General features: G+C 41.1%; 2 protein-coding genes across 12 annotated transcripts in view; one reads left to right on the plus strand and one right to left on the minus strand.

Annotated features, from left to right (window-relative positions):
• Positions 1 to 16882, minus strand: part of DHRS9 (dehydrogenase/reductase 9) — a 114025-nt gene that overhangs the window by 17071 nt on the left and 80072 nt on the right. The window lies entirely within an intron of this gene.
• ABCB11 (ATP binding cassette subfamily B member 11) overlaps positions 1406 to 16882 on the plus strand; it is a 174263-nt gene continuing 158786 nt past the window's right edge. For 8 of the 11 annotated variants that reach the window (XR_004539565.1, XR_004539566.1, XM_033945698.1 and 5 more), the window contains exons 1-3: positions 1406 to 3004; positions 3815 to 3929; positions 6777 to 6905. The gene's annotated coding sequence lies outside the window, so the exon portion shown is untranslated. Of the gene's footprint in view, positions 3005 to 3408; positions 3696 to 3814; positions 3930 to 6776; positions 6906 to 16882 lie in introns of those variants that run through there. The other 3 variants (XM_033945699.1, XM_033945701.1, XM_033945700.1) reach the window with 3 other exon arrangements.

Raw genomic sequence — 16882 nt, forward strand, 5'->3', positions numbered from 1 at the left:
ACTATCCCTCCCCTTATCAGGTTCAACGGAAGAAACTATTTGAGACCACCTTTGAATCCTTGGGTCCCAAAATCCAAAATGGACTGCCCTGTATCTATGTCAGGTCCCCTCCTATTACAGCTTCAGGAGAATGTTAAAGACATATCTCTTCTCCCTGTAATGAATAATCTCTATCCAATACACTCTCTAGAACAGTGTATCGCAAACCGTGTGCTATCTGAGATTTCAGGTGTGCCGCAAGATGCCGGGGAGGAGGAGAGGCACTGGCGCCAGCTGATTGCCTACAGGACATGCCTCTCGTGGTGAGAGGCACATCCTGTAGGCAATCAGCCACTGCCAGATCCTCTCCTTCTTTCCGCACATCTTCCCTTCCAGCAGCCACCCACTGGTGGCTCAGAGCCCGTCTAGAGGGCTTTTGCGCATGCATGGACGTCGATGTGATGATGTTACACATGCACATGATGTCATCGCATCAACATCTGCGCACTTCAGGATGCCTCGAGTCGTGGCCACTACGTTCAGTGTGCCGCAGCTCGACAAAGTTTGCGAGACACTGCCCTAGAATCTAATTGCTAATTATAATAACCAGTCTCAATCTTCTCCTTATAGTTGACAGATCTCTATCCAATATGCTCTCTAGAACCTAATTCTAATGTGATAACTAATTCCAATCTTATTGTAAGCCGCAATGATTCCATGCTAAAAATTGTGGGATATAAGAAACTATATGGTATGGTATGATAAGTACTACATATAATCAAAAATAATATTGCTCGCCAGAGATTGTCTGCGTTCCCAAGATAACTATTTAATACAAAAAGGTGGAGAAAAAGCCTCAAATTGCTTATATACTCAGCAATAAAAAATGATTAAAAGCTGCATAATTTCTTTTCATTGGCAAAAAACTCCACCAAAGCCAAAATGTAATTATCAGTTGGGTACTACACCCATCACTGTGCACAGGGAAAACCAAAAAGTTTACTTAGCTTGAGAGCATGGTTCGGTTAGACGCCATCCCAGCCGTTGAAAACATGAGACACACATCTTGAAATTTGAAAACTAGGCTGATTGAGCATAGGTCTAACATAACCCATAAAAAGGAAATTGATATTTTAACCTGCCACTGCACAAAAGAACTGCATAACTTTAATGAATTTGTGTGTTTTGTTTTGGAACATATCCCTGTAACATCGTGGAGGGGTGATGTGAAGCACACATTGTACCAGCATGACTAGTGCTGGATTTTTTTCCTGGATACATTGTGGCCTAATGGGCTGAATCAGCGGGTGGAATGGGTAGCGTTTTATGGTAGATTGACAGCTGATGTGACGTCATGACCTGGAAGTGCTCCCTTAAATGGTTCCTGGGCTTCTTTTTAAGCAGTACGCCATTCTTGTGCTGGTGTGCACGGGAGGGCAGCAGAAATGTTCAATCCCTAAAGAAGCTTTACTGAAGCGAAACAAGGCACTTGTTTGATGGATGAGGCATGAGTTCTGGACTTCTATCTAAGAGCCGTCATATTTCTATAGTCTGGGCAAGTGTTTTCAACGTCTGGGACGGCATCTAACTGAATCATGCTCTCAAGCTAAGTAAACTTTTTGGTTTTCCCTGTGCACAGTGATGTGTATAGTACCCAATTGATAATTACATTTTGACGGTGGTGGAGTTTTTTGCCAATGAAAAGAAATTATGCAGCTTTGAATAATTTTTGATTGCTGAGTATATATGCAATTTGAGGCTTTTTCTCCACCTTTTTGTATTAAATGATTATCTTGGGAACGCAGTCCATCTCTGACGAGTAATATTATTTTTGATTATAGGTAGTATTTATATTGTTACTCTTTAAATTTTTCTTATGGTTTGATAAGGCCCTGTTCTGCTTTAAAACAGTTTCTTAAACACACACACACATTTAAAATCTTTACATATTTCTGAGATTATGCTATTGCACCACCTTCCACCCTGAACATTCAACCTAAGCACTAAGAAAAAGACAGTAAACGAACCTATGATATACTCTCTTACCTGATTCAGAACAGCTAGTGTGTCTTCATGAATTTGATCCGTTTAACAAACTGCTTCTGTGATAGTGTTTCCCTTTTCCTGCTCAGACCAATTGAGGAAGTACCTTGCACAGAAGAACAACCTTTATCTCAGTCAGTTAGAGAAGCATTTTAATAAGAGCAGGGTTATGTCATGAGCCTTGCTCAGCAGAGTGCTACTCTATCACGGTTTCTATGCGTAACCTGTATGATTCATGCAAATTATTATTATTATCTAGGTGTCACTGTGTGTTTGAGAGGGTGAGGTCCAATTCAACAGGTACACTTGCTTCACACCTGTCATGTAAACCGAAAAGGAAAACGCCACTAATAAATAATGAGAGGTTAACCACAAATGAACCATTTAGGGCTCTGACTTCAAAGGGTCTGCTCACACAATGTGGATGGCAAACCAGTTTTCCCCCCAAATAAGAATCCTTGGAGTTTGATTAAAAGCAGGGATGGACCTCTATTGTGTATATTTTTTTTAAATCCAATTTCCATTTAATTGAACATGATGAAGTGCAGATTTGTAGATGTTATAAATAACTAAAAACCAATCAGAAATTGTGCACCAATGACGACGTGACTAGTATTGTGGTTCTGAGACTGCCAAGCTAAGCATGCACTACCCCAGTCTCCTCTACAGTCTCAGAAAATTCATAGCGAGAAAAAGCAAGCGTGGCAGTTTTTTCTTGGCAGGTTAATGACTTAGTTAAAAGAAAGAAATTAGGAGCAAGCCAGCTTTACTGACCTTCTTTATAATTTTTTTTTTTTTTTTCTTTTGTAGAAAATGTACTTCCTGAAAAACAGCGATGCAACTGGCATTCCTTCTGAAACACCAAAATATGATTAAAAAATAATTCCCACAGAAATATGGAGAGCACCCTGAGTTTGCAGGTTGAATCCCAGCGCCACCCCCTGTGACCCTGGGCAAGTCACTTAACCCTCGATTGCCCCAGGTACTCTAGATTGCGAGTCTGCTGAGACAGATAGGGAAAATACTTAAGAGTACATGATTAGATTGTGAACTGCTCAGATGGTTGTGCCCATGGGCAGTATATCAAATAAGAAATGAACTTAGAAACTTACCCCTGCTCCTTGTACAAAGTCACACTAGCGGCTGCCTCTGTGGCAGGGGTAGGGAACTCCGGTCCTCGAGAGCCGTATTCCAGTCGGGTTTTCATGATTTCCCCAATGAATATGCATGTGCGTGTGAATATGTGCATGCACTGCTTTCAATGCATATTCATTGGGGAAATCCTGAAAACCCGACTGGAATACGGCTCTCGAGGACCGGAGTTCCCTACCCCTGCCATAGAGATTTAAAGGGCTTTGGGGCTTTTGCTGTGCAGCAGCCACTAGCATGGCTTTATAAAAAACAGGGGGGGGGGGGGGGTAGAGAGAGAAATCTCTCAGTTTATTTGTATTTGATTCATGCTTTTTCAGCTGTAGCTCAAAATGAGCTATGTTCAGGTATTTACCTGTCCCCAGATGGCTCATAATCTAAGATTAAGTGACTTGCCCAATGTCATAAAGAGCCATGGTGAGCTTTAAACTGGCCTTCCTTGATTCTCAGCCCAATGCTCTATGAAATCACTAGGAATAGAGCTTTCTTCTGCATCTCGCCCTTCTCATGGAATTCCCTTCTTAGTTACGTATATTCGATTGGAGCCAGTCTATCTAAAATTTAGATCTCTTCCCTCTAGAGTCTGCTGGTTTTCATTGATTGCATGTTTTCTCTTTTCTTTTGCTTTCTTACTATTTAACAGAGGTGAGGAGTGGCCCAGTGGCAGAACCACTGCTTCCACCCTGAGAAGCCACGGGATCAAATCCCAGCACTACTCCACATGACCTTGCACCAGTCAACCAATTCTTCATCACCAAGTACGTACTTGCATATATGCAAACCACCTATTATGAAACGAATGGGGCAATGCCTTTCACAGTCAGGTCTTTATTTATCCAGCCCACGTTTGACATAATTGACATAAGTGGAGCTTTAAACTTGCTGAACAATAAAGGGAAGTCGGATTAAAGATTTTTTCCAAAGCTACATATTGGATGTGTAATTAATTTTGTTTAGTAGTGCTTGCATCAGTTGCTTTCACGTGGGCTAGTCCACATGAGTGGTGTAGAAGTTAGAGCTAAATCATCAGCACCCTGTGGCTGTGGGTTCAAACCCTGCTCTGATCCATGTGACCCTGGGCAAGTCACTTAATCCTCCACTGCCCCAGGTACATTAGATAGAATGTGAGCTGGCTGGAGCAGATAGGGAAAATGCTTGAGTACCTGATTGTAAACCGCTTAATACATCTTGTCCAAGCAGTATATCAAATCCTAATCCCTTTTGTGTTGAATGTGTAACCACAAAAAGGCAGAACACACTTCCCCTTATTTCCTTGTCTACTGTGGTCTTGTTATTTTTGAATAATTTATATATTTTGGTATTTATATATTGCCTATCAAGGTTATCTAATTGGTTTATAATCAGGTACTCAAGCATTTGTCCCTATCTTTCCCAGTGGGCTCAAAGTCTTTCTAAGGTACTTGGGACAATGGAGGATTGAGTGACTTGCCCAGAGTCACAAGGAGCAGCGTGGATTTGAACCCACAACCCTCAGGGTGTTGAGGCTGTAGCACTAACCACTTTGCCACTCTGATGTTGCCCAAGGAAGAGTGGTATATTAAATAAACTTAAACCATAAACCTTTAGGCTATTCCTTCATGTCCTTATGTTATGTTAATTTTCAGTTTCTTGCAATCCAACATCTGAATGCAAAAGTCTATATCGTATTTCTCTGTTATGATTCTACTGTGCTCTTTTAATGTGTTTATTTCTGACATTGTATCATGTTACTCAATTCCACCACAAAAATAGGAGACAACTCTCAAAAGGATTTCAAACAATGTCAATAAATACTCACTAAAAACATCCCTATATAAATCTGGATAGTTGTCTTAAGTTAGCATTTGTATACCTTTTGTTTACTTATTTCATAAAATTAATAAAACATTTGAGCTAAAAAAAAAACCCCCAAAGTGTTCAGTAAATAATAATGAATAATAGTGCTGTCACATTAACACCAATTAGCACCGGCAACAGTGAATCAAATAAGGTGTTGTTAGATACATCATAGCACTCCCTTCCTGCCTCCTATAATGTATAAAGCAAATCGCTTAAAAATCAAAAAGAAAGCACTTATCTTGTTATGACCTTGTCTGTATAGTTCAGTAGGAGTGCAGAGGCTTGGCTTCCCTGACACTGACGTGGTATTCAGCGTCTACAGAAGACTCATCGTGGCTAGGGTTACCATATGGTTCCAGAAAAAAGGAGGACGGATTAAGTCTTCTGAGTTTTACTTTTATTGCTTTCAATGAAATAAAACTCAGATGTCTCAGTCTGTTTTCCTTACTTCCATTACTTTCAACAGAAGTAAAACCTGGATGTCTCAATCCACTCTCCTTTTTCTGGAGACATATGGTAACCTTAGCCAAGATCAGTCCTCTGTAGATGCTGAATACCATGTCGGTGTCATACTGAGGGAATAGGGAAGGAAGCCAAGCCTCTGAACACTTTGTGTGTGTATGGGGTGGGGGCATTCTGAACACAATCCACAAATACAAATTATCCCACTTTGGAGTGTCAAATATAGGAAAGGAAGGTAAAGCATCTCTGAAACCCGCTTGATTTAACACAAATGTGTGGTATCAAGACTAGATGGATTAGAGTCTCAATCATTGACCCTTGTCTCCACCTCCTCTCCAGTGTTCTACTTAAATCTTACTGTAATCAATAAATTATATGCTCCAATTTTTCAAAGAATTTATAACAGTAAGTATTTTCACTTATCTTTAAGTTTCAAGTTTATTAGGATTTTATATACCACCTATCAAGGTTATCTAAGCGGTTTTTTTTGTTTGTTTGTTTTTACAATCAGGTATTCAAGCATTTTCCCTCTCTGTCCCGGTGGGCTCACAATCTATCTAACGTACCTGGGGCTATGGAGGATTAAGTGACTTGCCCAGGGTCACAAGGAGCAGTGCGGTGTTTGAACCCACAACCCCAGGGTGCTGAGGCTGTAGATCCAACCACTGCGCCACACACTCCTCTGTGCAGAGTCACTAGCCTGCCCCAACGGGACCCATTTTGCCATTTTGGAGCGTTCTTCCTCATTTGGGGGCTGCAGTTAAAAATCCTAGCCCCCAAATGAGGACTAATGCTCCAAAATAGTGTCATCAGAACCCTTGACAAAGCCATTTTATGGCGAAATGGGTCCCATCGGGGCAGGCTAGTACCTCTACACATTAAAGATATGTGAAAATACTTACTGTTATAAATTCTTTGAAAAATTGGAGCATATAATTTATTGATTACAGTAAGATTTAAATAAAACACTGGAGAGGAGGTGGAGACAAGAGTCAATGATTGAGACTCTAACCTATCTAGTCTTGATACCATACATTTGTGTTAAATCAAGTGGGTTTCTGAGACCCTTTACCCTCCTTTCCTATATTTGACATTCCATGGTGGGATAATTTGTATTTGTGGATTGTTTCCAGTTGATCCTACTTTACCATCTTCCTTATTTGACTAGGCATTCTGAACACTTCAGGATGGGAGGCAGGGAAGAGGAGAGGTTCAACCAGTGGGGGTAAATTAGTGAAGGAGAGTGCTGGTTAATATCTAAACTAATCTAATCTAAAATAATCATCTATTTGTGTGTCGCGCAGGTTCAAGGTCACATACAGAGAGAAGAAGGATAGGAGATGTCCCACTGCCTCCAAAACAGGAAGCTTGAAGGGAGTAGGACCATCAAGCCTTCGCTGTGTGCAGATTCTCAAGGCTCCTTGCTGGCAGTGGTAAGTCTTCTGTAGACATGCTGACAACCATATTGATACTGATCTCCGCCACCCCCCCAGATTGTGCTGTCCTAGTCAGTTGCTTAGTCTGTCCAATGGTCAGGCTGGCCCTATATCCTAATCACTTGATATAGGAAACTGCCTGCACTCTCCTTCCTGTGTATACAGCTAAATATGCAGACAGAGGTTATATTACTACTATTAATTATAATTGTAATCCGCTATAATAATTCCCTTAGCGCACATGTGCACTTCAAAGTTGGCGGGTCTGCGATCCATGGCCATGCAGTGCCTGCCTCAGCTGATTTCCTGATCTCTGACGCCGGCTGACTTCTAACTATGCTGTGCTTGCTGGCTTCCCGACCCTGTTCCTCCGAAACCGGAGACGAGGGGAGGGAGGAGAAACAAAGCAGACAAACAAAGTGTTAGAGCCCCCGGAGCATGGCCGAAGTTGCTTCCTGAATAGGGCAGCATTGAAGGAAGATAGGGCAGGGAGGGAGGCTTCAACTTGCTGCTCCTGCTTGCCTCGGGTCTTCCTCACTGCCTGGTCCTGCCTTCACGGAAACAGAAAGTAGGTGGGACCCGACAGCGACGAAGGACCGAAACAAGAAGGAGCAGCGAGTTGTGAATGCTGCGCTGCCGACAGCTGTGGGAGACCCGGGGGGGGGGGGAATGAGAAACACTGCCGATGGCTGTGTGAGACCGCGGGGGGAATGCTGCAGCAGCACCCTTTTGGAGAGACAGAGGGAATGAGGGAGAAGGAAGACCAGAGAGAAATGCTGCTGTTTCACAGGGGGAGGTAAAAGGAAGGGAGAAGGGCTACTGCTAGACAGGGGGAGCAGGGAAGGTGTGCTGCTGGACAGTGGGGAGCTACAAGGAAGGGAGAAGGGCTAATGCTGGGCAGGAAGAGCAGGGAAGGGTTCCTACTGGACAGGGGGGATAGACAGAAAGAAAGAAATACAGACAGACAGACAGTGGGGAGGAAAGACAGACAGACAAGGGGCCAGGGAGAGAGACAGACATAAAGAAAGAAAGGGGCTAGGGAGAAAGAAAGAAAGACATACAGAAAGAAAGAAAGAAAGAAAAAATGCCCAAGTCTACACATCTATAATGTAACGGGCTAAAAAAACTAGTGATAATAATAAATCAATATGAATAAAGAGTGGCTATAAAAGGATTCTGTTGTAGAAGTTTGTAAGATGCTAAAATGAACATGCAGCGATAGTTTATATGTTAATATTTTCAGTTTGTAATATCAAATTTCATACATAGAAATTAGGTGCAAGATGATTTTACAGATGATAGTAAATTTCAGATGAGTCACCCATTTAAAATAAGAACCATGTTACACCATAATATAATGATCACACCCTGTCTAATTTTATTTCCTTATTACACAATGAAATGTGTACTTTAAGCTTGTCTTATAGGCATGTAACTTTCATTCATGCAATAGCATCTCTCAGGGAGGCTCCATCTGTTGTTCATTTATCCACGCAATCAGAAAGATAGACAGACAGACACACCCCACCCCCACCCCCACCCCCACACACATTAAAAGACACACAGAAATATACAGAGAAACAAAGGCACACATACACATACAGAAAAACACAGAGATACACGTGAACACAGAGACATAATCACATAGTCACATAGATGATACACACACACACACAAAGTCATACAGATACCTACAAACATAGAGGCACACACACACACGCATACAGAAAAAGACACATATACTGTATACACACAGGGAGGGACTGACCACTGGAACAATAAGGCAGTGCCTGAGGGCCTCTACCCTCCATTTAATTTAACCATATCTGAGACAATAGGGCAGTGCCTGGGGTCCACTATCCTTCATTTAGTTTAACCACATTGTAGAGAAAACAGAACTGTTTCTGATTTTTTTCAGGAAAAGTTCAGTTTTCTTTACAATGTGGGGGGTTGCACACTATGCGAACACTATGCATTAAAGTGTGTGTGGCTTTTGGCGGCGCGCTTCTTTCTTGTGCTGAATTGTCAGCGCTGGATTGTCGGCGCGCTGGTGTCTGACGTGTGATTATCCCATCACCATTGATAGGTGCTTAGGGGCCATGACCCTTATTATATGGTGATCCAGACCACTGTCTGACCACCCCTTCATACACATACATACATTAAAAGACACACACAGATACACATGAACACAGAGGCGTGCACACACACACATACACATACAAAATATATTCATTTATTTAAAACACTTTTATCCTGCATGAATCCAAATGGTACACAATAAAGCATACAGAGTATTCAATACATATTCACAAAGCATGTCACTGGTATCCACATTCCAAACTGACCAAAACACACACACATACAATCTCATATAGTACTTGTTACTAGTGCTGCCCGATTCACGATTTGAATCGGTTCACCAATTCACTTCGGGTGAATCAATTTAAATCGATTTAAATTTTTTAAAAAAACATCTTCCAGATTTGGACCCTCTCCCCTCACCCCCTAAAGCAGGAGCGGCAGCGCTGCTCTTGCCAGCTGGCCGCTGCCGCACCTGTTTTAGAGGACGAGGTGGGGGTCAGTCGGGAAGTGCTGCAGTCCAGCTTCCCTCCTGGCCTCCCTGAAGGACTGCTCCCCCCCAAAAGACTGCGCACCCCCCTCCCCATGGGAAGGCCTCCGTGTTGCAGGCTGGAGCCTGCAGCCGAAGATCGCGGTTACAGCGTCTTTGTGCTCTGAGCTGTTTCCTCCACTGTGATCCTGCCTCTGATGTCAGAGGAGGGTGGGTCCGCAGCAGAGGAAACAGCTCAGAGCACAAAATGCTGTAACTGCGATCTTTGGCTGCAGGCTCCAGCAATAAGTTAAACGATTCGGGGAGGCCAGGAGCAACACGGAGGCCTTCCCGGGGGGGGGGGGGTGTTGCGCAGTGTTTTGGGGGGCAGTCTTTTGGGGGCAGTCCTTCAGGGAGTGGGACAGGCCTTGGGGGGGGGTGCAGGCCTTAAAGGGGAGAACAGGCCTTTAAGGGGGGAGACAGGCCAGGGATGGTGGCATAGGCCTTCAGGGGGGACAGGCAGGCCTTCGGGGGGGGGCAGTCCTTCAGGGGGTAGGACAGGCCTTGGGGGGGTGCAGGCCTTTAAGGGGTGAACAGGCCTTTAAGGGGGGGAAGACCTTTAAGGGGGGACAGGCCTTCAAAGAGGGGACAGGCCAGGGATGGTGGCATAGGCCTTCAGGAGGAACAGGCAGGCCTTCAAAGGGGAGGGGGCAGGCCTTCAGGGATGGGGGTACAGGCCTTCAAGGGGGAGGTGAAGGCCTTCAGGGGGGACAGACCTTCAGGGGAGGAGGGCCCTGGTGTAGAAGTACACGGAGGGAGGGAAGGGGGGTTCAAAGAGACGTGCATATGCCAGACTTTGGGGGGGAAGAAATAATGGGTCTAAAAATAGAGGAGAGGGAGAGAGATGATGGACAATTGGATTTAGGGAGGGAAGGAACAGAAAGGGAGAGAAGTTGGACACAAGGGATGGTGTGGAGGGGGGATTGAGATACTGGATAGAAGGGTAGTTGGGAAAAGAAAAGGAGAGATGGTGGACCCTGGGGTGGTGGGGAAGGAGGGAGAGATGCTGGATGAAAGGGTAGTTAAGAAAAGGTGGATCTGTGGATGGAGACAAAAAAAAAAGAAAGATGCCAGACCTCCGGAGGAGGGAAGGGAAACGGAAGGGAAGGACAGAGATGGAATATGGATGGTTAGCAGGGAGAAAGAAGAAAGAAGGAGACCCTGGCAAGCAAGTTATCAGAAGACAACCAGAGCCTGGGACCAACAAGATTTGAATAATGACCAGACTACAAAAGGTAGAAAAACTAATTTTATTTTCCATTTTGTGATTACAATATGTCACATTTGAAACGTGTATCCTGCCAGAGTTGGTGTTTGACCGCAAATGTGGAGGATTTAAGAGAGAGAGGAAAAGTGTTTTTTGTTTGTTTATTTTGTTTACACCACAGCGCCAGTGTGGTTAGGAGAAGGCAAAGGGAGTGAAGAGGCTATAAAATAAACCCACCAGGATGTTTGAAAAAAAAAAAAAATACCCAATTGGGCAGGAAAATCAAATCGAATCGAATCGAGAAACCAATTCAGTAGGCTGAATCGAATCGAATCAAATCAAAATTTTTTTTCCCTACTTGTTACCCTAATGAAACACTTGTTACCCTAATGAAACACATTTTAACATATCTTTTCACACCCAGTCCCATGAACAAACATGCATGATTTTGCTACTGGATTAAGGATAGATAACACACTGTTGTGTCACTATAAATGTGTACTGTTCAGCTTGTTTATAACTTCAGTTACTGACAAATATACTTTTGATCACACTTTCTTTTGCATCTAATATACTGTAGAGTGTAGGCCTATGATACAGGTAGTGCTAGAACCCTTGCTTGGAGAGTGAACCAGACCCAGAGTGACTTATCATTTTGTGTTGTAAAGCATTTAGGGTTAATAGGGGTGTGCTGCTGACACTGATTGTGCAGCAACAAGGAGAAAGAAAGATATGCAGTAGCTATGCAGTGCAGCAGGTATCATACTGGACCAGGAGTGAGGGAGATGAAGGATGTGAGAAGATAGAGAGAAGAGACTGAGGGGAGAGGGTAAAGGAAATCCATTTACATAAGAAACTGAGCAGGTGAAAAAAGAGATCCAAAGAGGAACGATATGAAGCAGGGAATAGTAAAAGGGGGAACAAAAGCCAAACCTTGATCCCAAAGCAAAGTACAAGAAAGTTGAAATCTCAGCTCTATATGACTGTTATCACAGCTAATAGCCCAATAGTGAAAATATAATAGATTGTTAACCCTTGATCCCAAAGCAAGGTACAAGAAAGTAGAAATCTCAGCTCTAAACGACTGTTATCACAGCTAATAGCCCAACTGACTAAACAGCTGAACATGGAAGAAGAAGGAATAATAGGAGTTTGAGATGTCAGAGAGAGAAATTTAAACTTATTTCAGTGCCGGATTTATATGGTATTGATTTAGGAATTTGACATGAAATTAGAAAACAAACATTAAAATAAATAAAGTAAATGAGGAGACCATGGGTCTAGCTACACGTGAGCTAGATTAGTTGTTTAGTTCTGAATGGAACGCTGCATTACAGATACTGTTTGCAAACCCAAATGGATGCAGTGAGAAGAGTGCTGTTTTAAATAAGGAGATGTATTACAGTTATTTTTTTTAAACAATCTGGTATATCCTCCTTTGTGCAATTACTGATCTGGACTGTATGTTTTGGATTATGTTTTAAAAGATGTGTGAATATATTATCACAACAGTTGATGTCTTTAGCTATATTCATACTGTTATGTTGATAGTCATAAATATATATCTTCATCCATTTATTTTCTTTCATCTGTTTATGTAAAGTTGGCTTTATTTTGTTCATGTATAGTTTATTGTAAGCTATGCACTGGGTTTAGTATATGTTTCAGTGTGTTGTATGTTCTAAGTGCTTCTGGGTTATTGTCTGATGTCCTTATATCTAGCTAATTATAATTTCAATTTTATGTAGTTTTTTGGAGTTCTGTTTTAATGATATATGGAGATAACATCATAACAGTTGATGTCTTTAGCTAAACTCATACTGTTAAAATCAGTCATTAATATATAGTATATCTTCATTCATTCTTTTATATATTTCTTTAGTATGATTGCATTTTATTTATGTATTGTATGTTTTGGGGCTTTGTTTTAAAGGATATATGAAGAAATTATTAGAACAATTGATATCTTTAGCTATATTCATTCTGTTATATTATAAGTCATCAATATATTTCTTGTTTATTCATTTGTTACTCTGGACATAATATATGCTTTATGAACTGTATGCTGTATGTTCTTTTACTTTGTTTTTTGAATATGGAAAAAAAAAAGATTTATAAAGATTAATGTCCTTAGCTTTATTTAATCTATTGAATTTAGGCAGCTTCACTACATTATATATTTGTTGTGCTCTTTAGTTAAGTTCATCTGTGGATTCTAATCTACATCATTAGATAAAGTAGTTTGATGTATTTTGCTATACTCAAACTTTGGAATCTATGTAATGCCATTATATATAGGTTTTTGAAGTAATTAGATCCTATGGCTATGTTTAGTTTGTGGAATTTAAATAATTTCATTGTATAGTAATTGAAGCAGTTTGATGCTTTTATGTTATATTTAAACTGTGGAATTTTTATATCATCACTATAAATAAGATTGAGGTTTTTCCTATATTAGTTTGGAGGAATTGACTTCACTATTAAATATTTCTTTTAGTTGATATTAAATATTTTGTGCAGAGGTGGGGGATGGGGGATCACAGGTCTGCCTGTATACACCCAAGTTCACCATGAGTTGTTTTAGGAAGTAGGATAAGGGTGGGTTTGGGGAGGTGGGTGGGAGGTGTGGGATCCTAGATGTGTATGAAGAAGTTATTTTTCAAATCTGGTGGAGAACAAGAATTGGAATATGTCTTCCTTAGTTTATTTTTGAATTAAATTGGAATGGCTATAAAACTTTTTTCATTAAATGTTAATGGTCTCAATCATCCTATAAAAAGAAAGAAGATACTTACTTTTTTGAAAGAACAACATTTATATATTTTTTTTTACAAGAGACACTTTTGTCATTAGGAAAATCAGCTAAATTGGAAGGAGGCTGAATTAAGCATTGTTTCTTTGTACCAACTATAGGGAAGAAGGCTGGTGTGACAATTTTGGTTAATCTCAGCTACTTTTGATAATATTCATGCTGATCCATTGGGTAGATGGCTTTATCTCACTATGACTTCAGGTGATGATTCCCTGACACTTTTTAATTTTTATGTGCCAAATTCTAATCAGATTTTTTGAAAAAATTACAACAAATAATTCTTTCTCATGTCTTGCCTAATTTAATTGTATCTGAAGACTTCAATGCAGTAGTGGATCCGTTTATAGATAAATTGCCAGGTAGAAATATGAAATCCTTGGGAGTAGATTACTTAATGAATACTTATGGATTAAGAGATATATGGAGGATTCTAAATCCTAACACTCGTGAGTTTACATTCTGTTCCCAAGTGCATGAATCTTTTTCACGAATAGACTATTTTTTAGTTTCAAATCATATTATTCATCAGGTTTTGGAAGCAAATATAGATCCTATTATTATTACGGATTATGCAGGTATTTGGGTTAATTTTAGATTTGACATAGATTGCCCTCATGCTCCTTTGTGGAGATTTAATAATGCATTGTTTTCTGGCTCAAGTTTTGCTGAAGAAATGCAAACAAGAATATCTGAATTTTTTCATCTCAATTCCTCAGATCAGTTATCTTTAGAAACCATATGGGATGCTTTTAAAGCAGCTATACGGGGTCAGATCATTGCTTACTCAACTCATCTGCAAAAGCTATTGATGCTGGAATTTTCTAAATTAGAAGATGTGATCTCGACTCTTGAAGCAAAATTTTCTTTCAGATTGTGGTTGAGTGAGTGGTGTATGTGTGGCCTTGCGGTATCCCAAAGACCCCTGGTTGTTCCATTTAGGGCACATTTAGAGGTGGTTGTTGACCGTTTAAATTTCCCATTTTGGTGGGAGACACTTTGTTTGTATTATAGATATGAAAGGATGTTGACTGAAAAAAAAGGTGAGTCCCAGAAATTTAAACAGATTTGGAATTCACTAGATTAATTTATTAAACACATGTAAAAGTAAATATTTCTTGATGGTTATCCACCAGTTTTGTATTAATTTTATTACTCTTCATGCACATCTAGGAAGAGATGGAGGAGGGTTGAAGTTTCATGATTTCAACAAAGTATGCAAGTGCTGTTTATTGAACTTCTATTATGATAATTGTTGCACTTTGTATGAGTTCCTTTTATAAAATCAATAAAAGTTATAAAACAAAAAAAGAAGAATAGGGCATAGGGCAGAAGTACGTGTAAATCCTAATTATTGCCAATTAAATGCTAATCAACTTCAGAAAAGACAAGTGATGGTGTTTTTTTTTTCACATGGAATATAAACAGTGATTTGTACTTAACAAAAAAAATTATGAATAATGTTATTAAGTTAGTTTTTGTATCACTCTTGGAAACGGTGTTTATGCAATTTTTGACTCTTTCCAATAACATTAAGTGAAAAGCAATTATTTTGAATTCCAACACATAAAAAGATGGTGTCATGATCTGATGGATTTTATATTGGGCTCCTATTTTAGAGAGGAAATAATGATATGAATAAGTAGACTTGTGGTATGCCCACTTGCTTTTCAGGTTGCCTATATTTGACACTACTGGATGAGCCCACTGAACATCCTCTTCATTACAACATTTTTAGGTCCTGGGATATGATCACCACCTTCTCCTTGATACGCTGTCCTTGCTGGGATTCCAGGGTTCTGTTCTCTTCTGGTTTTCTTCCTATCTCTCCCATCACACATTCAGTGTATGCAATGGGGGAATCCTCCTCCACTGCCAACCCACTGTTAATCAATGTAGCTCAGGAGTCTGTCTTGGGACCTATAATTTGCTCCATATATAACCATTACTTTGGTGCATTGATCTCCCTCCCATGGTTTTCAGTATCACCTCTATCTAGGGTTGCCAGATTTTCCAATCGGAAAATTCAGACCCCTAGACCCAGCTCAGGCCCGTCTATCCCTGCCCTGTAATGCCCTAATCTCGCCCGCAGTCCCGCCCCCGCTGCCTGCTCTTGTCGGGTAGGAAGGAAGTCTGCACATGTGTGGACGCCACACGATGATGTCACACGCATGCGTGCATGCATGTGATGATATCATGTGGTATCTGTGCATGCGCGGACTTCCTCCCTGCCCGATGTGATTTGAGGAGGCTTTTCAAAACCCGGACAATGTGACTGGTTTTGAAAAGCCGTCCGAACCCATGGACATGTCCTCAAAAGGAGGACATATCCGGGGAAATCCAGACATCTGATAACCCTACCTTCTATCTACCTATCTGCACCAGATATCTCTACAGGAATCCAGACCTGAGCCTCAGCCTGCCTGTCTGACATCGCTGCTTGGCTGTCTCACTGCCATCTAAAACTGAATATGACTAAAATTGAGTTCCTTATCTTTCCATCTAAACCCCCTCCTCTGTTCTTTATTTCTGTGGATAACACTCCTCCTCCCTGACTCATCAGCTTGCAATCTCGGGGTCATCTTTCTCCTTCACTGCTCAGATCCAACAAACTGCTAACGCCTGCCACTTCTTCCTCAATAATATTACCAAAATCTGACCTCTTCTGTCCGAGCACATTACCAAAGCTGTTATCCACACTCTCATCCCTTCTCGCTAAGATTACTGCAGCTTGCTTCTCTCAGGTCTTCCGCTCAACCATCTCTCTTCCCTTCAGTCTGTGCAAAATTCTACTGCATGACTCATATTACATGAGAGCCGCCATACTCACAATGCCCCTCTCCTCAAGTCACTTCACACTCCTCTTACTGACCTACAATTGCACTCACTCCGCAGTCTCTCAATATCTCTCCTTGCTTATCTCCCCCTGTGCTCCCCCCTGTGAACTCTGTTCATCAGGCAAATCCCTCCTAACTATACCCTTCTCCTCCACTGCCAACTCCAGACTCCATCCCTTCATTCTTGCTGTACCGTATGCATGGAACAGACTGCCTGAGTCATTACATCAGGCTCCATCTCTAACAAGGTTGCTTTCAACTCCTAATTCCCACTCACCATAAAATTACCTATGTCCTTCCTACCATTTTTTCTGCAAGGAGCTCTCCTATCCCCGTGTGTGCTTTCTGTCTATCCAAACTAGATTGTAAGCTCTTCAGGGCAGGAACCATCTATTATATGTCAAATGTACAATGCTGTGTACACCTTTCAGCACTATAGAAATGTTAAATAGTAGTAGTAATAATAATGAGGAAAGACCTTATAGTTTGGGTGACGGGACTAAAGCGTGC

Source organism: Geotrypetes seraphini, chromosome 5 (genome assembly GCF_902459505.1).
Source record: "Geotrypetes seraphini chromosome 5, aGeoSer1.1, whole genome shotgun sequence".
Lineage (NCBI taxonomy): Eukaryota > Metazoa > Chordata > Amphibia > Gymnophiona > Dermophiidae > Geotrypetes > Geotrypetes seraphini.